This window comes from Carcharodon carcharias, chromosome 19, assembly GCF_017639515.1.
Source record: "Carcharodon carcharias isolate sCarCar2 chromosome 19, sCarCar2.pri, whole genome shotgun sequence".
In the NCBI taxonomy this organism is placed as follows: domain Eukaryota; kingdom Metazoa; phylum Chordata; class Chondrichthyes; order Lamniformes; family Lamnidae; genus Carcharodon; species Carcharodon carcharias.
Window position 1 is genome coordinate 102,914,436 of NC_054485.1, and position 24,684 is coordinate 102,939,119.

General features: G+C 61.1%; 1 protein-coding gene across 1 annotated transcript in view; it reads left to right on the plus strand.

Moving 5' to 3' along the window:
• The window catches only part of LOC121291772 (complement factor B-like), a 453,969-nt gene that overhangs the window by 39,155 nt on the left and 390,130 nt on the right, over positions 1-24,684 (plus strand). The gene's annotated exons all lie outside the window — the stretch shown is intronic.

The following is a 24,684-nucleotide window of genomic DNA, read 5'->3' on the forward strand; positions in this document are numbered from 1 at the left end:
GCGCTCACACTTTGGCTGAATTGCGCTGTGGCTGACTTGCGCTGTGACAGACACGCTGTATCTGACTCGTACTCACACTGCGGATGACTCGCGCTGTGGATGACTCACGCTGCGGATGACTCGCGCTGTGGCTGACTCGCACTGTGGCTGACTCGCGCTGTGGCTGACTCGCGGTATGGCTGACTCGCGCTGTGGATGACTCGCTGTGGCTGACTCGCGCTGTAACGGACTCGCGCTGTGACTGACTCGCACTCGCGCTGTAGCGTACTCGCACTGTGGCTGACTCGCGCTCACACTTTGGCTGAATTGCGCTGTGGCTGACTTGCGCTGTGACAGACACGTTGTATCTGACTCGTACTCGCACTGTGGCTGACTCGCGCTGTGGATGACTCGTACTCGCGCTGTGGATGACTCGTACTCGCGCTGTGGATGACTCGCACTCGCGCTGTGGCTGACTCGCGCTGTGGCTGACTCGCGCTGTGGCTGACTCGCACTGTGGCTGACTCGTACTCGCGCTGTGGATGACTCGTACTCGCGCTGTGGATGACTCGCGCTGTGGATGACTCGCACTCGCGCTGTGGCTGACTCGCGCTGTGGCTGACTCGCGCTGTGGCTGACTCGCGCTGTGGCTGACTCGCTCTCTGACCGACTCACACTCGCACTGTGGCTGACTCGCGCTGTGGCTGACTCGCGCTGTGGCTGACTCGCGCTGTGGCTGACTCGCCCTCGCACTGTGGCTGATTTGCGCTGTGGCTGACTCGTACTGTGGCTGATTTGCGCTGTGGCTGACTCGTACTGTGGCTGATTTGCGCTGTGGCTGACTCGTACTGTGGCTGACTCGTACTCGCAATGTGACTGACTCGCACTCGCATTGTAGCTGACTCGCGTGTGACTGACTCACACTCGCGCTGTGGCTGACTCGCGCTGTGACTGACTCACACTCGCACTGTGGCTGACTCGTGCTGTGACCGACTCGCACTCGCGCTGTGGCTGACTCGCACTGTGGCTGACTCGTGCTGTGACCGACTCGCACTTGCACTGTAGCTGACTCGCACTGTGGCTGACACGCGCTGTGACCGACTCACACTCTCGCTGTGGCTGACTCGTGCTCTGACCGACTCACACTCGCATTGTGGCTGACTCGCGCTGTGGCTGACTCGTGCTGTGACCAACTCGCACTCGCACTGTGGCTGATTCGCACTCGCACTGTAGCTGACTCGGACTCGCACTGTGACTGACTTGCACTGTGGCTGACTCGAACTCGCACTGTGACTGACTTGCACTCGCACTGTGGCTGACTCGCGCTGTGACGACTCGCACTCGCGCTGTGGCTGACTCGCACTGTGACGACTCGCACTCGCACTGTGGCTGACTCGCGCTGTGACGACTCGCACTCACACTGTGGCTGACTCGCGCTCGCGCTGTGACTGACTCGCACTGTGGCTGACTCGCACTCGCACTGTGGCTGACTCGCACTGTGGCTGACTCACACTCGCACTGTGACTGACTCGCACTCGCACTGTGGCTGACTCGCACTCGCACTGTGGCTGACTCGCACTGTGACTGACTCACACTCGCACTGTGACTGACTCGCACTCGCACTGTGGCTGACTCGCACTGTGACGACTCGCACTCGCACTGTGGCTGACTCGCACACGCGCTGTGGCTGACTCGCACTGTGACTGACTCGCACTCGCACTGTGGCTGACTCGCACTCGCACTGTGACTGACTCGCGCTGTGGGTGACTTGCACTCGCAATGTGTCTGACTCGCACTCGCGTTGTGGCTGACTCGCACTGTGGCTGACTCGCACTCGCACTGTGGCTGACTCGCACTGTGACTGACTCACACTCGCACTGTGACTGACTCGCACACGCGCTGTGGCTGACTCGCACTCGCACTGTGGCTGACTCGCACTCGCACTGTGACTGACTCGCACTCGCACTGTGGCTGACTCGCACTCGCGTTGTGTCTGACTCGCACTGTGGCTGACTCGCACTCGCACTGTAGCTGACTCGGACTCGCACTGTGGCTGACTCGCACTCGCACTGTGACTGACTCGCACTCGCACTGTGGCTGACTCGCACTCGCACTGTGACTGACTCGCACTCGCACTGTGGCTGACTCGCACTCGCGTTGTGTCTGACTCGCACTGTGGCTGACTCGCACTCGCACTCGCGCTGTGACTGTCTCGCACTCGCACTGTAGCTGACTCGGACTTGCACTGTGACTGACTCGGACTCGCGCTGTGGCTGACTCGCACTCGCACTGTGGCTGACTCGCACTCGCGCTGTGACTGACTCGCACTCGCGCTGTGGCTGACTCGCACTCGCACTGTGACTGACTCGCACTCGCACTGTGACTGACTCGCGCTCGCACTGTGACTGACTCACACTCACACTTGCGCTGTGGCTGACTCGCACTGTGGCTGACTCGCACTGTGGCTGACTCGCACTCGCACTGTGGCTGACTCGCACTCGCACTGTGACTGACTCGCACTCGCGCTGTGTCTGACTCGCACTCGCACTGTGACTGACTCACACTCGCACTGTGACTGACTCGCACTCGCACTGTGACTGACTCGCACTGTGGCTGACTCGCACTTGCGCTGTGGCTGACTCGCACTGTGGCTGACTCGCACTCGCACTGTGGCTGACTCGCACTGTGGCTGACTCGCACTCGCACTGTGACTGACTCGCACTGTGGCTGACTCGCACTCGCACTGTGACTGATTCGCACTCGCACTGTGACTGACTGGCACTCGCGCTGTGGCCGACTCGCACTTGCACTGTGACTGACTCGCACTCGCACTGTGACTGACTCGCACTCGCACTGTGACTGACTCGCACTCGCACTGTGGCTGACTCACACTCGCACTGTGACCGACTCGTGCTGTGGCTGACTCGCACTGTGGCTGACTTGCACTGTGGCTGACTCGCACTCGCGTTGTGTCTGACTCGCACTGTGACTGACTCGCACTCGCACTGTAGCTGACTCGGACTCGCACTGTGGCTGACTCGCACTCGCACTGTGACTGACTCGCACTCGCACTGTGGCTGACTCGCACTCGCACTGTGACTGACTCGCACTCGCACTGTGGCTGACTCGCACTCGCGTTGTGTCTGACTCGCACTGTGGCTGACTCGCACTCGCACTCGCGCTGTGACTGTCTCGCACTCGCACTGTAGCTGACTCGGACTTGCACTGTGACTGACTCGGACTCGCGCTGTGGCTGACTCGCACTCGCACTGTGACTGACTCGCACTCGCGCTGTGGCTGACTCGCACTCGCACTGTGACTGACTCGCACTCGCACTGTGACTGACTCGCGCTCGCACTGTGACTGACTCACACTCACACTTGCGCTGTGGCTGACTCGCACTGTGGCTGACTCGCACTGTGGCTGACTCGCACTCGCACTGTGGCTGACTCGCACTCGCACTGTGACTGACTCGCACTCGCGCTGTGGCTGACTCGCACTCGCGCTGTGGCTGACTCGCACTCGCACTGTGACTGACTCGCACTCGCACTGTGACTGACTCGCACTCGCACTGTGACTGACTCGCACTGTGGCTGACTCGCACTTGCGCTGTGGCTGACTCGCACTGTGGCTGACTCGCACTCTCACTGTGGCTGACTCGCACTGTGGCTGACTCGCACTCGCACTGTGACTGACTCGCACTGTGGCTGACTCGCACTCGCACTGTGGCTGACTCGCACTGTGGCTGACTCGCACTCGCACTGTGGCTGACTCGCACTGTGGCTGACTCGCACTCGCGCTGTGGCTGACTCGCACTGTGACTGACTCGCACTGTGGCTGACTCACACTGTGGCTGACTCACACTCGCACTGTGGCTGACTCACACTCGCACTGTGGCTGACTCGCACTCGCGCTGTGACTGACTTGCACTCGAGCTGTGACTGACTCGCACTCGCGTTGTGTCTGACTCGCACTGTGGCTGACTCGTACTCGCACTCGCGCTGTGACTGTCTCGCACTCGCACTGTAGCTGACTCGGACTCGCACTGTGACTGACTCACACTCGCACTGTGGCTGACTCACACTCGCACTGTAGCTGACTCGCACTCGCACTGTGACTGACTCGGACTCGCGCTGTGGCTGACTCGCACTCGCACTGTGATTGACTCACACTCGCGCTGTGGCTGACTCACACTGTGACTGACTCGCACTGTGGCTGACTCACACTCGCGCTGTGGCTGACTCGCACTGTGACTGACTCGCACTGTGGCTGACTCACACTGTGGCTGACTCGCACTCGCACTGTGGCTGACTCACACTCACGCTGTGGCTGACTCGCACTGTGGCTGACTCTCACTCGCGCTGTGGCTGACTCGCACTGTGGCTGACTCGCACTCGCGCTGTGACTGACTTGCACTGTGGCTGACTCGCACTCGCGCTGTGACTGACTTGCACTCGCGCTGTGACTGACTCGCACTCGCGTTGTGTCTGACTCACACTGTGGCTGACTCGCACTCGCACTCGCGCTGTGACTGTCTCGCACTCGCACTGTAGCTGACTCGGACTCGCACTGTGACTGACTCGGACTCGCGCTGTGGCTGACTCGCACTCGCACTGTGGCTGACTCGCACTCGCACTGTGACTGACTCGCACTGTGGCTGACTCGCACTTGCGCTGTGTCTGACTCACACTGTGGCTGACTCGCACTCGCACTCGCGCTGTGACTGTCTCGCACTCGCACTATAGCTGACTCGGACTCGCACTGTGACTGACTCGCACTCGCACTGTGACTGACTCGCACTGTGGCTGACTCGCACTTGCGCTGTGGCTGACTCGCACTGTGGCTGACTCGCACTCGCACTGTGGCTGACTCGCACTCGCACTGTGACTGACTCGCACTGTGGCTGACTCGCACTCGCACTGTGACTGATTCGCACTCGCACAGTGACTGACTGGCACTCGCGCTGTGGCCGACTCGCACTCGCACTGTGACTGACTCGCACTCGCACTGTGACTGACTCGCACTCGCACTGTGACTGACTCGCACTCGCACTGTGGCTGACTCACACTCGCACTGTGACCGACTCGTGCTGTGGCTGACTCGCACTCGCACTGTGACTGACTCGCACTCGCTCTGTGGCTGACTCGCACTCGCACTGTGACTGACTCACACTCGCACTGTGACTGACTCGCACTCGCACTGTGACTGACTCGCACTGTGGCTGACTCGCACTTGCGCTGTGGCTGACTCGCACTGTGGCTGACTCGCACTCGCACTGTGGCTGACTCGCACTGTGGCTGACTCGCACTCGCACTGTGACTGACTCGCACTGTGGCTGACTCGCACTCGCGTTGTCGCTGACTCGCACTCGCACTGTGGCTGACTCGCACTCGCACTGTGACTGACTCGCGCTGTGGGTGACTTGCACTCGCAATGTGTCTGACTCGCACTCGCGTTGTGGCTGACTCGCACTGTGGCTGACTCGCACTCGCACTGTGGCTGACTCGCACTGTGACTGACTCACACTCGCACTGTGACTGACTCGCACACGCGCTGTGGCTGACTCGCACTCGCACTGTGGCTGACTCGCACTCGCACTGTGACTGACTCGCACTCGCACTGTGGCTGACTCGCACTCGCGTTGTGTCTGACTCGCACTGTGGCTGACTCGCACTCGCACTGTAGCTGACTCGGACTCGCACTGTGGCTGACTCGCACTCGCACTGTGACTGACTCGGACTCGCACTGTGGCTGACTCGCACTCGCACTGTGACTGACTCGCACTCGCACTGTGGCTGACTCGCACTCGCACTGTGACTGACTTGCACTCGCACTGTGGCTGACTCGCACTCGCGTTGTGTCTGACTCGCACTGTGGCTGACTCGCACTCGCACTCGCGCTGTGACTGTCTCGCACTCGCACTGTAGCTGACTCGGACTTGCACTGTGACTGACTCGGACTCGCGCTGTGGCTGACTCGCACTCGCACTGTGGCTGACTCGCACTCGCGCTGTGACTGACTCGCACTCGCGCTGTGGCTGACTCGCACTCGCACTGTGACTGACTCGCACTCGCACTGTGACTGACTCGCGCTCGCACTGTGACTGACTCACACTCACACTTGCGCTGTGGCTGACTCGCACTGTGGCTGACTCGCACTGTGGCTGACTCGCACTCGCACTGTGGCTGACTCGCACTCGCACTGTGACTGACTCGCACTCGCGCTGTGGCTGACTCGCACTCGCACTGTGACTGACTCACACTCGCACTGTGACTGACTCGCACTCGCACTGTGACTGACTCGCACTGTGGCTGACTCGCACTTGCGCTGTGGCTGACTCGCACTCGCACTGTGGCTGACTCGCACTGTGGCTGACTCGCACTCGCACTGTGACTGACTCGCACTGTGGCTGACTCGCACTCGCACTGTGACTGATTCGCACTCGCACTGTGACCGACTCGTGCTGTGGCTGACTCGCACTGTGGCTGACTTGCACTGTGGCTGACTCGCACTCGCGTTGTGTCTGACTCGCACTGTGGCTGACTCGCACTCGCACTGTAGCTGACTCGGACTCGCACTGTGGCTGACTCGCACTCGCACTGTGACTGACTCGCACTTGCACTGTGGCTGACTCGCACTCGCACTGTGACTGACTCGCACTCGCACTGTGGCTGACTCGCACTCGCGTTGTGTCTGACTCGCACTGTGGCTGACTCGCACTCGCACTCGCGCTGTGCCTGTCTCGCACTCGCACTGTAGCTGACTCGGACTTGCACTGTGACTGACTCGGACTCGCGCTGTGGCTGACTCGCACTCGCACTGTGACTGACTCGCACTCGCACTGTGACTGACTCGCACTCGCGCTGTGGCTGACTCGCACTCGCACTGTGACTGACTCGCACTCGCACTGTGACTGACTCGCGCTCGCACTGTGACTGACTCACACTCACACTTGCGCTGTGGCTGACTCGCACTGTGGCTGACTCGCACTGTGGCTGACTCGCACTCGCACTGTGGCTGACTCGCACTCGCACTGTGACTGACTCGCACTCGCGCTGTGGCTGACTCGCACTCGCGCTGTGGCTGACTCGCACTCGCACTGTGACTGACTCGCACTCGCACTGTGACTGACTCGCACTCGCACTGTGACTGACTCGCACTGTGGCTGACTCGCACTTGCGCTGTGGCTGACTCGCACTGTGGCTGACTCGCACTCGCACTGTGGCTGACTCGCACTGTGGCTGACTCGCACTCGCACTGTGACTGACTCGCACTGTGGCTGACTCGCACTCGCACTGTGGCTGACTCGCACTGTGGCTGACTCGCACTCGCACTGTGGCTGACTCGCACTGTGGCTGACTCGCACTCGCGCTGTGGCTGACTCGCACTGTGACTGACTCGCACTGTGGCTGACTCACACTGTGGCTGACTCACACTCGCACTGTGGCTGACTCACACTCGCACTGTGGCTGACTCGCACTCGCGCTGTGACTGACTTGCACTCGAGCTGTGACTGACTCGCACTCGCGTTGTGTCTGACTCGCACTGTGGCTGACTCGCACTCGCACTCGCGCTGTGACTGTCTCGCACTCGCACTGTAGCTGACTCGGACTCGCACTGTGACTGACTCGCACTCGCACTGTGGCTGACTCACACTCGCACTGTAGCTGACTCGCACTCGCACTGTGACTGACTCGGACTCGCGCTGTGGCTGACTCGCACTCGCACTGTGATTGACTCACACTCGCGCTGTGGCTGACTCACACTGTGACTGACTCGCACTGTGGCTGACTCACACTCGCGCTGTGGCTGACTCGCACTGTGACTGACTCGCACTGTGGCTGACTCACACTGTGGCTGACTCACACTCGCACTGTGGCTGACTCACACTCACGCTGTGGCTGACTCGCACTGTGGCTGACTCACACTCGCGCTGTGGCTGACTCGCACTGTGGCTGACTCGCACTCGCGCTGTGACTGACTTGCACTGTGGCTGACTCGCACTCGCGCTGTGACTGACTTGCACTCGCGCTGTGACTGACTCGCACTCGCGTTGTGTCTGACTCACACTGTGGCTGACTCGCACTCGCACTCGCGCTGTGACTGTCTCGCACTCGCACTGTAGCTGACTCGGACTCGCACTGTGACTGACTCGGACTCGCGCTGTGGCTGACTCGCACTCGCACTGTGGCTGACTCGCACTCGCACTGTGACTGACTCGCACTGTGGCTGACTCGCACTTGCGCTGTGTCTGACTCACACTGTGGCTGACTCGCACTCGCACTCGCGCTGTGACTGTCTCGCACTCGCACTGTAGCTGACTCGGACTCGCACTGTGACTGACTCGCACTCGCACTGTGACTGACTCGCACTGTGGCTGACTCGCACTTGCGCTGTGGCTGACTCGCACTGTGGCTGACTCGCACTCGCACTGTGGCTGACTCGCACTCGCACTGTGGCTGACTCGCACTCGCACTGTGACTGACTCGCACTGTGGCTGACTCGCACTCGCACTGTGACTGATTCGCACTCGCACTGTGACTGACTGGCACTCGCGCTGTGGCCGACTCGCACTCGCACTGTGACTGACTCGCACTCGCACTGTGACTGACTCGCACTCGCACTGTGGCTGACTCACACTCGCACTGTGACCGACTCGTGCTGTGGCTGACTCGCACTCGCACTGTGACTGACTCGCACTCGCGCTGTGGCTGACTCGCACTCGCACTGTGACTGACTCACACTCGCACTGTGACTGACTCGCACTCGCACTGTGACTGACTCGCACTGTGGCTGACTCGCACTCGCACTGTGACTGATTCGCACTCGCACAGTGACTGACTGGCACTCGCGCTGTGGCCGACTCGCACTCGCACTGTGACTGACTCGCACTCGCACTGTGACTGACTCGCACTCGCACTGTGACTGACTCGCACTCGCACTGTGGCTGACTCACACTCGCACTGTGACCGACTCGTGCTGTGGCTGACTCGCACTCGCACTGTGACTGACTCGCACTCGCGCTGTGGCTGACTCGCACTCGCACTGTGACTGACTCACACTCGCACTGTGACTGACTCGCACTCGCACTGTGACTGACTCGCACTGTGGCTGACTCGCACTTGCGCTGTGGCTGACTCGCACTGTGGCTGACTCGCACTCGCACTGTGGCTGACTCGCACTGTGGCTGACTCGCACTCGCACTGTGACTGACTCGCACTGTGGCTGACTCGCACTCGCGTTGTCGCTGACTCGCACTCGCACTGTGGCTGACTCGCACTCGCACTGTGACTGACTCGCGCTGTGGGTGACTTGCACTCGCAATGTGTCTGACTCGCACTCGCGTTGTGGCTGACTCGCACTGTGGCTGACTCGCACTCGCACTGTGGCTGACTCGCACTGTGACTGACTCACACTCGCACTGTGACTGACTCGCACACGCGCTGTGGCTGACTCGCACTCGCACTGTGGCTGACTCGCACTCGCACTGTGACTGACTCGCACTCGCACTGTGGCTGACTCGCACTCGCGATGTGTCTGACTCGCACTGTGGCTGACTCGCACTCGCACTGTAGCTGACTCGGACTCGCACTGTGGCTGACTCGCACTCGCACTGTGACTGACTCGCACTCGCACTGTGGCTGACTCGCACTCGCACTGTGACTGACTCGCACTCGCACTGTGGCTGACTCGCACTCGCGTTGTGTCTGACTTGCACTGTGGCTGACTCGCACTCGCACTCGCGCTGTGACTGTCTCGCACTCGCACTGTAGCTGACTCGGACTTGCACTGTGACTGACTCGGACTCGCGCTGTGGCTGACTCGCACTCGCACTGTGGCTGACTCGCACTCGCGCTGTGACTGACTCGCACTCGCGCTGTGGCTGACTCGCACTCGCACTGTGACTGACTCGCACTCGCACTGTGACTGACTCGCGCTCGCACTGTGACTGACTCACACTCACACTTGCGCTGTGGCTGACTCGCACTGTGGCTGACTCGCACTCGCACTGTGGCTGACTCGCACTCGCACTGTGACTGACTCGCACTCGCGCTGTGGCTGACTCGCACTCGCACTGTGACTGACTCACACTCGCACTGTGACTGACTCGCACTCGCACTGTGACTGACTCGCACTGTGGCTGACTCGCACTTGCGCTGTGGCTGACTCGCACTCGCACTGTGGCTGACTCGCACTGTGGCTGACTCGCACTCGCACTGTGACTGACTCGCACTGTGGCTGACTCGCACTCGCACTGTGACTGATTCGCACTCGCACTGTGACTGACTGGCACTCGCGCTGTGACTGACTCGCACTCGCACTGTGACTGACTCGCACTCGCACTGTGGCTGACTCACACTCGCACTGTGACCGACTCGTGCTGTGGCTGACTCGCACTGTGGCTGACTTGCACTGTGGCTGACTCGCACTCGCGTTGTGTCTGACTCGCACTGTGGCTGACTCGCACTCGCACTGTAGCTGACTCGGACTCGCACTGTGGCTGACTCGCACTCGCACTGTGACTGACTCGCACTCGCACTGTGGCTGACTCGCACTCGCACTGTGACTGACTCGCACTCGCACTGTGGCTGACTCGCACTCGCGTTGTGTCTGACTCGCACTGTGGCTGACTCGCACTCGCACTCGCGCTGTGCCTGTCTCGCACTCGCACTGTAGCTGACTCGGACTTGCACTGTGACTGACTCGGACTCGCGCTGTGGCTGACTCGCACTCGCACTGTGACTGACTCGCACTCGCACTGTGACTGACTCGCACTCGCGCTGTGGCTGACTCGCACTCGCAGTGTGACTGACTCGCACTCGCACTGTGACTGACTCGCGCTCGCACTGTGACTGACTCACACTCACACTTGCGCTGTGGCTGACTCGCACTGTGGCTGACTCGCACTGTGGCTGACTCGCACTCGCACTGTGGCTGACTCGCACTCGCACTGTGACTGACTCGCACTCGCGCTGTGGCTGACTCGCACTCGCGCTGTGTCTGACTCGCACTCGCACTGTGACTGACTCGCACTCGCACTGTGACTGACTCGCACTCGCACTGTGACTGACTCGCACTCGCGCTGTGGCTGACTCGCACTCGCGCTGTGGCTGACTCGCACTCGCACTGTGACTGACTCGCACTCGCACTGTGACTGACTCGCACTCGCACTGTGACTGACTCGCACTGTGGCTGACTCGCACTTGCGCTGTGGCTGACTCGCACTGTGGCTGACTCGCACTCGCACTGTGGCTGACTCGCACTGTGGCTGACTCGCACTCGCACTGTGACTGACTCGCACTGTGGCTGACTCGCACTCGCACTGTGGCTGACTCGCACTGTGGCTGACTCGCACTCGCACTGTGGCTGACTCGCACTGTGGCTGACTCGCACTCGTGCTGTGGCTGACTCGCACTGTGACTGACTCGCACTGTGGCTGACTCACACTGTGGCTGACTCACACTCGCACTGTGGCTGACTCACACTCGCACTGTGGCTGACTCACACTCGCACTGTGGCTGACTCGCACTCGCGTTGTGTCTGACTCGCACTGTGGCTGACTCGCACTCGCACTCGCGCTGTGACTGTCTCGCACTCGCACTGTAGCTGACTCGGACTCGCACTGTGACTGACTCGCACTCGCACTGTGGCTGACTCACACTCGCACTGTAGCTGACTCGCACTCGCACTGTGACTGACTCGGACTCGCGCTGTGGCTGACTCGCACTCGCACTGTGATTGACTCACACTCGCGCTGTGGCTGACTCACACTGTGACTGACTCGCACTGTGGCTGACTCACACTCGCGCTGTGGCTGACTCGCACTGTGACTGACTCGCACTGTGGCTGACTCACACTGTGGCTGACTCACACTCGCACTGTGGCTGACTCACACTCACGCTGTGGCTGACTCGCACTGTGGCTGACTCACACTCGCGCTGTGGCTGACTCGCACTGTGGCTGACTCGCACTCGCGCTGTGACTGACTTGCACTGTGGCTGACTCGCACTCGCGCTGTGACTGACTTGCACTCGCGCTGTGACTGACTCGCACTCGCGTTGTGTCTGACTCACACTGTGGCTGACTCGCACTCGCACTCGCGCTGTGACTGTCTCGCACTCGCACTGTAGCTGACTCGGACTCGCACTGTGACTGACTCGGACTCGCGCTGTGGCTGACTCGCACTCGCACTGTGGCTGACTCGCACTCGCACTGTGACTGACTCGCACTGTGGCTGACTCGCACTTGCGCTGTGTCTGACTCACACTGTGGCTGACTCGCACTCGCACTCGCGCTGTGACTGTCTCGCACTCGCACTGTAGCTGACTCGGACTCGCACTGTGACTGACTCGCACTCGCACTGTGACTGACTCGCACTGTGGCTGACTCGCACTTGCGCTGTGGCTGACTCGCACTGTGGCTGACTCGCACTCGCACTGTGGCTGACTCGCACTCGCACTGTGACTGACTCGCACTGTGGCTGACTCGCACTCGCACTGTGACTGACTCGCACTCGCACTGTGACTGACTCGCACTCGCACTGTGACTGACTCGCACTCGCACTGTGACTGACTCGCACTCGCACTGTGGCTGACTCACACTCGCACTGTGACCGACTCGCACTCGCACTGTGACTGACTCGCACTCGCGCTGTGGCTGACTCGCACTCGCACTGTGACTGACTCACACTCGCACTGTGACTGACTCGCACTCGCACTGTGACTGACTCGCACTGTGGCTGACTCGCACTTGCGCTGTGGCTGACTCGCACTGTGGCTGACTCGCACTCGCACTGTGGCTGACTCGCACTGTGGCTGACTCGCACTCGCACTGTGACTGACTCGCACTGTGGCTGACTCGCACTCGCACTGTGACTGATTCGCACTCGCACTGTGACTGACTGGCACTCGCGCTGTGGCCGACTCGCACTCGCACTGTGACTGACTCGCACTCGCACTGTGACTGACTCGCACTCGCACTGTGACTGACTCGCACTCGCACTGTGGCTGACTCACACTCGCACTGTGACCGACTCGTGCTGTGGCTGACTCGCACTGTGGCTGACTTGCACTGTGGCTGACTCGCACTCGCGTTGTGTCTGACTCGCACTGTGGCTGACTCGCACTCGCACTGTAGCTGACTCGGACTCGCACTGTGGCTGACTCGCACTCGCACTGTGGCTGACTCGCACTCGCACTGTGGCTGACTCGCACTCGCGCTGTGGCTGACTCGCACTGTGACTGACTCGCACTGTGGCTGACTCACACTGTGGCTGACTCACACTCGCACTGTGGCTGACTCACACTCACGCTGTGGCTGACTCGCACTGTGGCTGACTCACACTCGCGCTGTGGCTGACTCGCACTGTGGCTGACTCGCACTCGCGCTGTGACTGACTTGCATTGTGGCTGACTCGCACTCGCGCTGTGACTGACTTGCACTCGCGCTGTGACTGACTCGCACTCGCGTTGTGTCTGACTCACACTGTGGCTGACTCGCACTTGCACTCGCGCTGTGACTGTCTCGCACTCGCACTGTAGCTGACTCGGACTCGCACTGTGACTGACTCGGACTCGCGCTGTGGCTGACTCGCACTCGCACTGTGGCTGACTCGCACTCGCACTGTGACTGACTCGCACTGTGGCTGACTCGCACTTGCGCTGTGTCTGACTCACACTGTGGCTGACTCGCACTCGCACTCGCGCTGTGACTGTCTCGCACTCGCACTGTAGCTGACTCGGACTCGCACTGTGACTGACTCGCACTCGCACTGTGACTGACTCGCACTGTGGCTGACTCGCACTTGCGCTGTGGCTGACTCGCACTGTGGCTGACTCGCACTCGCACTGTGGCTGACTCGCACTCGCACTGTGACTGACTCGCACTGTGGCTGACTCGCACTCGCACTGTGACTGATTCGCACTCGCACTGTGACTGACTGGCACTCGCGCTGTGGCCGACTCGCACTCGCACTGTGACTGACTCGCACTCGCACTGTGACTGACTCGCACTCGCACTGTGACTGACTCGCACTCGCACTGTGGCTGACTCACACTCGCACTGTGACCGACTCGTGCTGTGGCTGACTCGCACTCGCACTGTGACTGACTCGCACTCGCGCTGTGGCTGACTCGCACTCGCACTGTGACTGACTCACACTCGCACTGTGACTGACTCGCACTCGCACTGTGACTGACTCGCACTGTGGCTGACTCGCACTTACGCTGTGGCTGACTCGCACTGTGGCTGACTCGCACTCGCACTGTGGCTGACTCGCACTGTGGCTGACTCGCACTCGCACTGTGACTGACTCGCACTGTGGCTGACTCGCACTCGCACTGTGACTGATTCGCACTCGCACTGTGACTGACTGGCACTCGCGCTGTGGCCGACTCGCACTCGCACTGTGACTGACTCGCACTCGCACTGTGACTGACTCGCACTCGCACTGTGACTGACTCGCACTCGCACTGTGGCTGACTCACACTCGCACTGTGACCGACTCGTGCTGTGGCTGACTCGCACTGTGGCTGACTTGCACTGTGGCTGACTCGCACTCGCGTTGTGTCTGACTCGCACTGTGGCTGACTCGCACTCGCACTGTAGCTGACTCGGACTCGCACTGTGGCTGACTCGCACTCGCACTGTGACTGACTCGCACTCGCACTGTGGCTGACTCGCACTCGCACTGTGACTGACTCGCACTCGCACTGTGGCTGACTCGCACTCGCGTTGTGTCTGACTCGCACTGTGGCTGACTCGCACTCGCACTCGCGCTGTGACTGTCTCGCACTCGCACTGTAGCTGACTCGGACTTGCACTGTGACTGACTCGGACTTGCGCTGTGGCTGACTCGCACTCGCACTGTGGCTGACTCGCACTCACACTGTGACTGACTCGCACTCGCGCTGTGGCTGACTCGCACTCGCACTGTGACTGACTCGCACTCGCACTGTGACTGACTCGCGCTCGCACTGTGACTGACTCACACTCACACTTGCGCTGTGGCTGACTCGCACTGTGGCTGACTCGCACTGTGGCTGACTCGCACTCGCACTGTGGCTGACTCGCACTCGCACTGTGGCTGACTCGCACTCGCGCTGTGGCTGACTCGCACTCGCACTGTGACTGACTCACACTCGCACTGTGACTGACTCGCACTCGCACTGTGACTGACTCGCACTGTGGCTGACTCGCACTTGCGCTGTGGCTGACTCGCACTGTGGCTGACTCGCACTCGCACTGTGGCTGACTCGCACTGTGGCTGACTCGCACTCGCACTGTGACTGACTCGCACTGTGGCTGACTCGCACTCGCACTGTGGCTGACTCGCACTGTGGCTGACTCGCACTCGCACTGTGGCTGACTCGCACTGTGGCTGACTCGCACTCGCGCTGTGGCTGACTCGCACTGTGACTGACTCGCACTGTGGCTGACTCACACTGTGGCTGACTCACACTCGCACTGTGGCTGACTCACACTCGCACTGTGGCTGACTCGCACTCGCGCTGTGACTGACTTGCACTCGAGCTGTGACTGACTCGCACTCGCGTTGTGTCTGACTCGCACTGTGGCTGACTCGCACTCGCACTCGCGCTGTGACTGTCTCGCACTCGCACTGTAGCTGACTCGGACTCGCACTGTGACTGACTCGCACTCGCACTGTGGCTGACTCACACTCGCACTGTAGCTGACTCGCACTCGCACTGTGACTGACTCGGACTCGCGCTGTGGCTGACTCGCACTCGCACTGTGATTGACTCACACTCGCGCTGTGGCTGACTCACACTGTGACTGACTCGCACTGTGGCTGACTCACACTCGCACTGTGACTGACTCACACTCGCGCTGTGGCTGACTCGCACTGTGACTGACTCGCACTGTGGCTGACTCACACTGTGGCTGACTCACACTCGCACTGTGGCTGACTCACACTCGCGCTGTGGCTGACTCGCACTGTGGCTGACTCACACTCGCGCTGTGGCTGACTCGCACTGTGGCTGACTCGCACTCGCGCTGTGACTGACTTGCACTGTGGCTGACTCGCACTCGCGCTGTGACTGACTTGCACTCGCGCTGTGACTGACTCGCACTCACGTTGTGTCTGACTCACACTGTGGCTGACTCGCACTCGCACTCGCGCTGTGACTGTCTCGCACTCGCACTGTAGCTGACTCGGACTCGCACTGTGACTGACTCGCACTCGCACTGTGGCTGACTCGGACTCGCGCTGTGGCTGACTCGCACTCGCACTGCGGCTGACTCGCACTCGCACTGTGGCTGATTCGCACACGCACTGTGACTGACTCGTACTCGCACTGTGGCTGATTCGCACTCGCACTGTGACTGACTCCCACACGCACTGTGACTGACTCGCACTCGCACTGTGACTGACTCGCACACGCACTGTGACTGACTCGCACTCGCACTGTGACTGACTCGCACTCGCGCTGTGACTGACTCGCACTCACACTGTGACTGACTCACACTCACACTGTGACTGACTCACACTCACACTGTGACTGACTCACACTCACACTTGCGCTGTGGCTGACTCGCACTGTGGCTGACTCGCACTCGCACTGTGACTGACTCGCACTCGCACTGTAGCTGACTCGGACTCGCACTGTGACTGACTTGCACTCGCACTGTGACTGACTCGCACACGCACTGTGACTGACTCGCACTCGCACTGTGACTGACTCGCACTCGCACTGTGACTGACTCGCACTCACACTGTGACTGACTCACACTCACACTGTGACTGACTCACACTCACACTTGCGCTGTGGCTGACTCGCACTGTGGCTGACTCGCACTCGCACTGTGACTGACTCGCACTCGCACTGTAGCTGACTCGGACTCGCACTGTGACTGACTCGCACTCGCGCTGTGACTGACTGGCACTCGCACTGTGACTGACTCGCACTGTGGCTGACTCGCACTCGCGCTGTGACCGACTCGCACTGTGACTGACTCGCGCTGTGGCTGACTCGCACTCGCACTGTGGCTGACTCGCACTCGTACTGTGGCTGACTCGCGCTGTGACTGACTCGCACTCGCACTGTGGCTGACTCGCACTCGCACTGTGACTGACTCGCACTGTGACTGACTCGCACTCGCGCTGTGACTAACTGGCACTCGCACTGTGACTGACTCGCACTGTGGCTGACTCGCACTGTGGCTGACTTGCACCCGCACTGTGGCTGACTCGCACTGTGGCTGACTCGCACTGTGGCTGACTCGCACTCGCACTGTGGCTGACTCGCACTCGCACTGTGGCTGACTCGCACTCGCACTGTGGCTGACTCGCACTCGCACTGTGACTGACTCGCACTGTGACTGACACGCACTCGCGCTGTGACTGACTGGCACTCGCACTGTGACTGACTCGCACTGTGGCTGACTCGCACTGTGGCTGACTTGCACCCGCACTGTGGCTGACTCGCACTGTGGCTGACTCGCACTGTGGCTGACTCGCACTCGCACTGTGGCTGACTCGCACTCGCACTGTGGCTGACTCGCACTCGCACTGTGGCTGACTCGCACTCGCACTGTGGCTGACTCGCACTCGCACTCGCACTGTGGCTGACTCGCACTCGCACTGTGGCTGACTCGCACTCGCACTGTGACTGACTCGCACACGCACTGTGACTGCCTCGCACTCGCACTGTGACTGACTCGCACTGTGACTGACTCGCACTGTGGCTGACTCGCACTCGCGCTGTGGCTGACTCGTACTCGCACTGTGGATGACTCGCGCTGTGGCTGACTCGCGCTGTGGATGACTCGTACTCGCGCTGTGGATGACTCGCGCTGTGGCAGACTCGCGCTGTGAGAGACTCGTACTCGCACTGTGGATGACTCGCGCTGTGGCTGACTCGCGCAGTGGCTGACTCATACTCGCGCTGTGGCTGACTCGCGCTGTGGATGACTCGCACTCGCGCTGTGGATGACTCGCACTCGCGCTGTGGCTGACTCGTACTCGCACTGTGGCTGACTCGCGCTGTGGCAGACTCGCGCTGTGGCAGACTCGCGTTGTGGCTGACTCGCGCTGTGGATGACTTGCCATCGCGCTGTGGCTGACTCGCGATGTGTCTGACTCGCACTGTGGCTGACTCGCACTCGCGCTGTGACTGTCTCGCACTCGCACTGTAGCTGACTCGGACTCGCACTGTGACTGACTCGGACTCGCGCTGTGGCTGACTCGCACTCGCGCTGTGGCTGACTCGCACTGTGACTGACTCGCACTCGCACTGTGACTGACTCGCACTCGCACTGTGACTGACTCGCACTCACACTGTGACTGACTCACACTCACACTGTGACTGACTCACACTCACACTTGCGCTGTGGCTGACTCGCACTGTGGCTGACTCGCACTCGCACTGTGACTGACTCGCACTCGCACTGTAGCTGACTCGGACTCGCACTGTGACTGACTCGCACTCGCGCTGTGACTGACTGGCACTCGCACTGTGACTGACTCGCACTGTGGCTGACTCGCACTCGCGCTGTGACCGACTCGCACTGTGACTGACTCGCGCTGTGGCTGACTCGCACTGTGGCTGACTCGCACTCGCACTGTGGCTGACTCGCACTCGCACTGTGGCTGACTCGCACTCGCACTGTGGCTGACTCGCACTCGCACTGTGACTGACTCGCACTGTGACTGACTCGCACTCGCGCTGTGACTGACTGGCACTCGCACTGTGACTGACTCGCACTGTGGCTGACTCGCACTGTGGCTGACTTGCACCCGCACTGTGGCTGACTCGCACTGTGGCTGACTCGCACTGTGGCTGACTCGCACTCGCACTGTGGCTGACTCGCACTCGCACTGTGGCTGACTCGCACTCGCACTGTGGCTGACTCGCACTCGCACTGTGGCTGACTCGCACTCGCACTCGCACTGTGGCTGACTCGCACTCGCACTGTGGCTGACTCGCACTCGCACTGTGACTGACTCGCACACGCACTGTGACTGCCTCGCACTCGCACTGTGACTGACTCGCACTGTGACTGACTCGCACTGTGGCTGACTCGCACTCGCGCTGTGGCTGACTCGTACTCGCACTGTGGATGACTTGCGCTGTGGCTGACTCGCGCTGTGGATGACTCGTACTCGCGCTGTGGATGACTCGCGCTGTGGCAGACTCGCGCTGTGAGAGACTCGTACTCGCACTGTGGATGACTCGCGCTGTGGCTGACTCGCGCAGTGGCTGACTCATACTCGCGCTGTGGCTGACTCGCGCTGTGGATGACTCGCACTCGCGCTGTGGATGACTCGCACTCGCGCTGTGGCTGACTCGTACTCGCACTGTGGCTGACTCGCGCTGTGGCAGACTCGCGCTGTGGCAGACTCGCGTTGTGGCTGACTCGCGCTGTGGATGACTTGCCATCGCGCTGTGGCTGACTCGCGATGTGTCTGACTCGCACTGTGGCTGACTCGCACTCGCACTCGCGCTGTGACTGTCTCGCACTCGCACTGTAGCTGACTCGGACTCGCACTGTGACTGACTCGGACTCGCGCTGTGGCTGACTCGCACTCGCGCTGTGGCTGACTCGCACTGTGACTGACTCGCACTCGCGCTGTGGCTGACTCGCACTCGCGCTGTGGATGACTCGCACTCGCGCTGTGACTGACAGCACTCGCACTGTGGATGACTCGCGCTGTGGATGACTCGCGCTGTGGATGACTCGCGCTGTGGCTGACTCGCACTGTGGCTGACTTGCACTTGCAATGTGACTGACTCTCACTCGCACTGTGGGTGACTTGCACTCGCAATGTGAATGACTCGCACTCGCGTTGTGTCTGACTCGCACTGTGGCTGACTCGCACTCGCACTGTGGCTGACTCGCGCTGTGGCTGACTTACACTCGCACTGTGACTGACTCGCACTCGCACTGTGGCTGACTCGCACTGTGACTGACTCACACTCGCACTGTGACTGACTCGCACTCGCACTGTGTCTGACTCGCACTGTGACGACTCGCACTCGCACTGTGGCTGACTCGCACACGCGCTGTGGCTGACTCGCACTGTGACTGACTCGCACTCGCACTGTGGCTGACTCGCACTCGCACTGTGACTGACTCGCGCTGTGGGTGACTTGCACTCGCAATGTGTCTGACTCGCACTCGCGTTGTGTCTGACTCGCACTGTGGCTGACTCGCACTCGCACTGTGGCTGACTCGCACTGTGACTGACTCACACTCGCACTGTGACTGACTCGCACTCGCACTGTGGCTGACTCGCACACGCGCTGTGGCTGACTCGCACTCGCACTGTGGCTGACTCGCACTCGCACTGTGACTGACTCGCACTCGCACTGTGGCTGACTCGCACTCGCGTTGTGTCTGACTCGCACTGTGGCTGACTCGCACTCGCACTGTAGCTGACTCGGACTCGCACTGTGGCTGACTCGCACTCGCACTGTGACGGACTCGCACTCGCACTGTGGCTGACTCGCACTCGCACTGTGACTGACTTGCACTCGCGCTGTGACTGACTCGCACTCGCGTTGTGTCTGACTCACACTGTGGCTGACTCGCACTCGCACTCGCGCTGTGACTGTCTCGCACTCGCACTGTAGCTGACTCGGACTCGCACTGTGACTGACTCGGACTCGCGCTGTGGCTGACTCGCACTCGCACTGTGGCTGACTCGCACTCGCACTGTGACTGACTCGCACTGTGGCTGACTCGCACTTGCGCTGTGTCTGACTCACACTGTGGCTGACTCGCACTCGCACTCGCGCTGTGACTGTCTCGCATTCGCACTGTAGCTGACTCGGACTCGCACTGTGACTGACTCGCACTCGCACTGTGACTGACTCGCACTGTGGCTGACTCGCACTTGCGCTGTGGCTGACTCGCACTGTGGCTGACTCGCACTCGCACTGTGGCTGACTCGCACTGTGGCTGACTCGCACTCGCACTGTGACTGACTCGCACTGTGGCTGACTCGCACTCGCACTGTGACTGATTCGCACTCGCACTGTGACTGACTGGCACTCGCGCTGTGGCCGACTCGCACTCGCACTGTGACTGACTCGCACTCGCACTGTGACTGACTCGCACTCGCACTGTGGCTGACTCACACTCGCACTGTGACCGACTCGTGCTGTGGCTGACTCGCACTCGCACTGTGACTGACTCGCACTCGCGCTGTGGCTGACTCGCACTCGCACTGTGACTGACTCACACTCGCACTGTGACTGACTCGCACTCGCACTGTGACTGACTCGCACTGTGGCTGACTCGCACTTGCGCTGTGGCTGACTCGCACTGTGGCTGACTCGCACTCGCACTCGCACTGTGGCTGACTCGCACTGTGGCTGACTCGCACTCGCACTGTGACTGACTCGCACTGTGGCTGACTCGCACTCGCACTGTGACTGATTCGCACTCGCACTGTGACTGACTCGCACTCGCACTGTAGCTGACTCGGACTCGCACTGTGACTGACTCGCACTCGCGCTGTGACTGACTGGCACTCGCACTGTGACTGACTCGCACTGTGGCTGACTCGCACTCGCGCTGTGACCGACTCGCACTGTGACTGACTCGCGCTGTGGCTGACTCGCACTCGCACTGTGGCTGACTCGCACTCGTACTGTGGCTGACTCGCGCTGTGACTGACTCGCACTCGCACTGTGGCTGACTCGCACTCGCACTGTGACTGACTCGCACTGTGACTGACTCGCACTCGCGCTGTGACTGACTGGCACTCGCACTGTGACTGACTCGCACTGTGGCTGACTCGCACTGTGGCTGACTCGCACTGTGGCTGACTCGAACTGTGGCTGACTCGCACTCGCACTGTGGCTGACTCGCACTCGCACTGTGGCTGACTCGCACTCGCACTGTGGCTGACTCGCACTCGCACTGTGGCTGACTCGCACTCGCACTGTGGCTGACTCGCACTCGCACTGTGACTGACTCGCACTCGCACTGTGACTGACTCGCACACGCACTGTGACTGACTCGCACTCGCACTGTGACTGACTCGCACTGTGGCTGACTCGCACTCGCACTGTGGCTGACTCGCACTGTGCCTGACTCGCACTCGCACTGTGGCTGACTCGCACTGTGGCTGACTCGCACTGTGGCTGACTCGCACTGTGGCTGACTCGAACTGTGGCTGACTCGCACTCGCACTGTGGCTGACTCGCACTGTGGCTGACCCGCACTGTGGCTGACTCGTACTCGTGCTGTGGCTGACTCGTACTCGCACTGTGGATGACTCGCGCTGTGGCTGACTCGCGCTGTGGATGACTCGCGCTGTGGATGACTCGTACTCGCGCTGTGGATGACTCGCGCTGTGGCAGACTCGCGCTGTGAGAGACTCGTACTCGCACTGTGGATGACTCGCGCTGTGGCTGACTCGCGCAGTGGCTGACTCATACTCGCGCTGTGGCTGACTCGCGCTGTGGATGACTCGCACTCGCGCTGTGGCTGACTCGTACTCGCACTGTGGCTGACTCGCGCTGTGGCAGACTCGCGCTGTGGCAGACTCGCGCTGTGGCTGACTCGCCATCGCGCTGTGGCTGACTAGCGATGTGTCTGACTCGCACTGTGGCTGACTCGCACTCGCACTCGCGCTGTGACTGTCTCGCACTCGCACTGTAGCTGACTCGGACTCGCACTGTGACTGACTCGGACTCGCGCTGTGGCTGACTCGCACTCGCGCTGTGGCTGACTCGCACTGTGAGTGACTCGCACTCGCGCTGTGGCTGACTCGCACTCGCGCTGTGGATGACTCGCACTCGCGCTGTGACTGACAGCACTCGCACTGTGGATGACTCGCGCTGTGGATGACTCGCGCTGTGGATGACTCGCGCTGTGGATGACTCGCGCTGTGGCTGACTCGCACTGTGGCTGACTTGCACTTGCAATGTGACTGACTCACACTCGCACTGTGGGTGACTTGCACTCGCAATGTGAATGACTCGCACTCGCGTTGTGTCTGACTCGCACTGTGGCTGATTCGCACTCGCACTGTGGCTGACTCGCGCTGTGGCTGACTTACACTCGCACTGTGACTGACTCGCACTCGCACTGTGGCTGACTCGCACTGTGACTGACTCACACTCGCACTGTGACTGACTCGCACTCGCACTGTGTCTGACTCGCACTGTGACGACTCGCACTCGCACTGTGGCTGACTCGCACACGCGCTGTGGCTGACTCGCACTGTGACTGACTCGCACTGTGGCTGACTCACACTCGCGCTGTGGCTGACTCGCACTGTGACTGACTCGCACTGTGGCTGACTCACACTGTGGCTGACTCACACTCGCACTGTGGCTGACTCACACTCGCGCTGTGGCTGACTCGCACTGTGGCTGACTCACACTCGCGCTGTGGCTGACTCGCACTGTGGCTGACTCGCACTCGCGCTGTGACTGACTTGCACTGTGGCTGACTCGCACTCGCGCTGTGACTGACTTGCACTCGCGCTGTGACTGACTCGCACTCGCGTTGTGTCTGACTCACACTGTGGCTGACTCGCACTCGCACTCGCGCTGTGACTGTCTCGCACTCGCACTGTAGCTGACTCGGACTCGCACTGTGACTGACTCGGACTCGCGCTGTGGCTGACTCGCACTCGCACTGTGGCTGACTCGCACTCGCACTGTGACTGACTCGCACTGTGGCTGACTCGCACTTGCGCTGTGTCTGACTCACACTGTGGCTGACTCGCACTCGCACTCGCGCTGTGACTGTCTCGCACTCGCACTGTAGCTGACTCGGACTCGCACTGTGACTGACTCGCACTCGCACTGTGACTGACTCGCACTGTGGCTGACTCGCACTTGCGCTGTGGCTGACTCGCACTGTGGCTGACTCGCACTCGCACTGTGGCTGACTCGCACTGTGGCTGACTCGCACTCGCACTGTGACTGACTCGCACTGTGGCTGACTCGCACTCGCACTGTGACTGATTCGCACTCGCACTGTGACTGACTGGCACTCGCGCTGTGGCCGACTCGCACTCGCACTGTGACTGACTCACACTCGCACTGTGACTGACTCGCACTCGCACTGTGACTGACTCGCACTCGCACTGTGACTGACTCACACTCGCACTGTGACCGACTCGTGCTGTGGCTGACTCGCACTCGCACTGTGACTGACTCGCACTCGCGCTGTGGCTGACTCGCACTCGCACTGTGACTGACTCACACTCGCACTGTGACTGACTCGCACTCGCACTGTGACTGACTCGCACTGTGGCTGACTCGCACTTGCGCTGTGGCTGACTCGCACTGTGGCTGACTCGCACTCGCACTGTGGCTGACTCGCACTGTGGCTGACTCGCACTCGCACTGTGACTGACTCGCACTGTGGCTGACTCGCACTCGCACTGTGACTGATTCGCACTCGCACTGTGACTGACTGGCACTCGCGCTGTGGCCGACTCGCACTCGCACTGTGACTGACTCGCACTCGCACTGTGACTGACTCGCACTCGCACTGTGACTGACTCGCACTCGCACTGTGGCTGACTCACACTCGCACTGTGACCGACTCGCGCTGTGGCTGACTCGCACTGTGGCTGACTTGCACTGTGGCTGACTCGCACTCGCGTTGTGTCTGACTCGCACTGTGGCTGACTCGCACTCGCACTGTAGCTGACTCGGACTCGCACTGTGGCTGACTCGCACTCGCACTGTGACTGACTCGCACTCGCACTGT